The sequence below is a fragment of the Salvelinus namaycush genome, chromosome 21 (assembly GCF_016432855.1).
Source record: "Salvelinus namaycush isolate Seneca chromosome 21, SaNama_1.0, whole genome shotgun sequence".
NCBI lineage: Eukaryota > Metazoa > Chordata > Actinopteri > Salmoniformes > Salmonidae > Salvelinus > Salvelinus namaycush.
In genome coordinates, this window is record NC_052327.1 from 32,318,210 (window position 1) to 32,322,515 (window position 4,306).

The 4,306-nt window shown below is 38.9% G+C and overlaps 1 long non-coding RNA gene across 1 annotated transcript; it reads right to left on the minus strand.

Annotated features, from left to right (window-relative positions):
- Positions 1-1,814: 1,814 nt before the first annotated feature.
- On the minus strand, positions 1,815-2,989 carry LOC120066696. Its single transcript, XR_005478787.1, has 3 exons — positions 2,848-2,989; positions 2,422-2,704; positions 1,815-2,231 (listed from the first exon to the last, which is right to left on the minus strand). It is a non-coding gene; the product is annotated as an uncharacterized LOC120066696 (long non-coding RNA).
- Between the last annotated feature and the right edge of the window lie 1,317 nt (positions 2,990-4,306).

The following is a 4,306-nucleotide window of genomic DNA, read 5'->3' on the forward strand; positions in this document are numbered from 1 at the left end:
TTTCAACATATTCAACAAATGGCATCAAAACCATAATAAAACACTGGAAAGGAATTGAGTTGTCCCTTTGCATCCTTCACGGGTTGAGCAAGCCGTTTTCAAGTTTGGGCAGAGCAGAAATAATTATAACACCTAGACAACTTGACAAGGGATTTCGCCGAATAGTATGATCAGCTAGTATGTCACCCTTGTAGAATGTTAGCGCTGTAGAATATGGCCATGTATAGTCTTGTATAATCTACACCATTCGTGCCTTAATGTCCTGTACATGAATGTCTTCGATGTCCTGTACATGCAAGTCCCTTGGAAGTACACCAGGCAATCCTATAGATCCAAAGAGGCCCTGTACACTGTAGTATGTGTTATACAAGTATTACGTTTGCAAGTCGTGTCTGTAGACACCATGTTCTTCTACAGCACTTAGTCTTAGAGTGAACTTAGAGTGAACAATCACTCTCTTGGGATGTAAATGCACTTTATATGAACTCGGTTGTTAGCTGGGGGAACATCAGTGTTAGAATGTACCCTCTTCCTAAGACAAGGAACAGATGGTCAATGTATACATTGTAGACATTGGAGCCTATTGTGATTTATGCTTGTGTTCATGCACCAACCCACAGGATGAAGAAGGGAGAGCCTTTTCTATAAATACTATGTTCAGATGAAGGCTCAGTGAATTGTACACTGTAAATTCTATTTCCACGACCGGTCGTTATTACAGTTTTTCTCAATTGCTAAAACACAATTTCTGAAACCTTGCTCCATTTCCTGAAAACATTCAACACAAAACCTCATCTTCAAGCACTATTTACATAACCTCTGACTCCTCTCGCAAAATGAAACATTCGCCTCAACAGTTTTACCTGTGTTCAAAATCAAACACTGCTCTCAAATCATAAACAAAGTGATCAAAATGATATACACTCTCAAGCAGTCAGTAAACAATACACCGAAAAATAGAAAACACATTGTTCAAAACATACAATTCTCAGGGAGAAGTACATTTTTAATCAAAAAAAATATTCATATTTTTCCGTCATTGTCTTTTGATGAACGAAAACATGTTCTATCATAGTAGCTCAAAATTGATCAGAAATTACTACTCTGCTTTGCTCTTTGCAATTTAGTTTTTTGTTCTTCCTCCTCCTTGTACCCCTATTTTTACAGTACTGTACCCTGCATCTCACAAACGTGTCCTTTGTCTCTGTGGTACTGTAATTCTTCTTCTTTGTCTCTGTGATACTGTAATTCTTGTTCTTTGTCTCTGTGATACTGTAATTCTTCTTTGTCTCTGTGATACTGTAATTCTTGTTCTTTGTCTCTGTGATACTGTAATTCTTCTTTGTCTCTGTGATACTGTAATTCTTGTTCTTTGTTGATATGAACCTGCAACCAGTCAAAATCTATTGAGCAGTCAGTACTGTTAATAAATGGAAAGCACAATGTTCAGGGCCATACAATTTGTCCATTGTACAGTATACAGCCTACAATGCACTGTACTACAGTATACAATACTAAAAGGGACAAAAATCAAAGGAGTAAACATGTGATCAATGTGCTTCTTCTTGTCTTTGGGCTGGGTCAGGCCAGAGCACTTCGTCGACATCACAAGCAATATTGTCCCTCCTGAGGCAACGGGGGAAGAAGCCTCTTGTGTGCCGTATCCAGCCCTGACATGATTCCTCACCTATATCACCACAGGCTAAATCCATGGCTTGCAGCAGATTTACTCTGGTGTAGGGTTGTCTATCATACACTTTCCATCTCCAAGAGGAGAAAAACTCCTCAATCGGATTCAGGAAAGGTGAGTATGGAGGGAGGTACAAGTTCATAAACTGCCCATTGATGTTAAACCATTCCCTTACCTGAGCAGCTCGGTGGAAACTGACATTGTCCCACACTATCACATAGGTGGGAATGGGATTCTCATTTAGCTCTTGACCCTGCTGCTCTTGAACCTGCTGCTCAAATAAAATATCTCTTAGATTGGCAATAAATCTTAGGTGCTGGGTGTTATATGGCCCGAGTGTAACATGGTGATGTAGAACACCATGGTTGCTGATAGCAGCACAGATTGTGACATTGCCACCTCGTTGACCAGGGACTTCAACAATGGCCCGCTGTCCAATCATGTTTCGGCCTCTCCTTCTCCTCTTTGTTAGATTGAAGCCTGCTTCATCGACAAAGATGAACTCATGGGGTCTGTCCAAGGATTCCAAGTCAAATATTGTCTGTGTAAAAATACAATATACTGTATGTAGGATTTTGTAAGTCGTACAGAGACAGTGCTATACTGTAGAGTACAATTAGGCTTCTGATTCACATACATTGTATGTACTGAAGAGTAATGTCATTCACATAGTATGTGTTAGTACTGTAGACAATCTGGATTACAGTAAATGTTTCTGAATGTACACTTACTTGCACATACTGAGCTCGCAGTTCTTTCACCCTTGGTGAGTTGCGCTCAAAAGGTACTCTGTATACTTGTTTCATTCGCATCCTGTTACGATGGAGGACACGGTCAATTGTGGAAATGCTCACACTGTCGATTCCCTGGAAGTGTGTGTTGTCTTGTATCACTCGTTCCTGGATTTCTCTGAGTCGTATTGCATTATCTTGAAGGACCATGCCAACTATAACGGCCTCTTGCTCCCGAGTGAATATAGCTGTCCTTCCACCTGCATGTGGCAGCCTTGCAATTCTACAAAAAGTAGTTGTGCAGTTACAAAACATATTCATGCAGTACAATACATAGTGATTAACTTTACAAATATCTAGTGAAACAGCTGCATATAGTGTAGTACAGTAAATTTGCAATTACAAAATTACAGTAGTATACTGTACCTGTTCTCTTCTCTGAATGTCCTTACTATGGTGGACACAGAAAATCGGCTCAAATTGGGTTGCACTCTAAGTCCTGCTTCCCTCATTGTCAGTCCATGGACAAGAACATGGTCTATAACTGTTGCTCGAATTTCATCAGATATTTCCACTCTGTCTTCCTCTTCGTCCTCCACTTCCTCTTTCTTGCCCTCCTCCTCCTCGTCGCCCACCTTGCATACGCACTCGTTCTCGTCCTCTCACATTGTTTCTTCTACCATTCTCAGACTTTCTCCTTCCCACCTTCAACAACCTGTTTGCTCTCTGAACTGGCTTATATTGGTTGTGTCGCATCATTTGAAACAGGTTAAATCAATTTTGAGTGGTTGTGTTCAATCAATGACATGTGCTCTCTATTTGTATTTGATTGTTGCCACTTGTGTTTACCAGTATGGATGACATGTGCATTAAAGTGCAGAATGTGTTTTGAGAATGTGTTTAGAGTTTTGCTGAAAAGTCTAAGTGAGATCTGCAAATTGTGTTTTACCATGTGAAATGGTTTAAGGTATTGACAAGACTGCATAATTAGCTAAATGAGTCCAGGCAACTGAGAACTTTGTTCAGCCAATGGGTTTTAGTGTTTTAGCAATTGAGAAAAACTGTAAATATTCTAAACTTGATTAAAGTATTTTTGTCATTTTGTTCTCAATTATATTCATACCATCCATTTGAGAGAACAGTTCACTAGTAAAAACCAAAACACACACACACAATCTTTCTTTTTTCTTTCATTCTCTCTATCTGAGCTGTTGTATTCCTATACAGTACCTTCAGAAAGTATTCACACCCCTTGACTTTTTCCACATTTTGTTGTGTTACAGCCTGAAATTAAGACTTTGTGTCAATGGTCTACACACAATATCCCATAATGTTAAAGTGGAATGAATTTACAAATTATTTAAAAAGCTGAAATGTCCTGACTCATTAAGTAGTCATAACATGATGCAGCCACCACCATGCTTGAACATATGAAGAGTGGTACTCATTGTTGTGTTGGATTTGCCTCAAACATAACACTCTGTATTTATGACAAAGTTAATATCTTTGCCACATTTTTTTGCAGTACTGTGGAGTAACTACAAATGTGTTGAGCCATCCTCAGGTTTCACATATCATAGCCATTAAACTTTGTAACTGTTTTAAAATCAGCATTGGCCTCATGGTGAAATCCCTGAATGATTGTATCTTTGTACACGACTGGGTGTTTTATTTAAAAAAAATATATTGCACCTTTATTTAACCAGGTAGGCATGTTGAGAACAAGTTCTCATTTACAATTGCGACCTGGCCAAGATAAAGCAAAGCAGTTCGACACATACAACAACACAGAGTTACACATGGAGTAAAACAAACATACAGTCAATAATACAGTAGAAAAATAAGTCTATATACAATGTGAGGTGAGATAAGGGAGGTGAAGGTA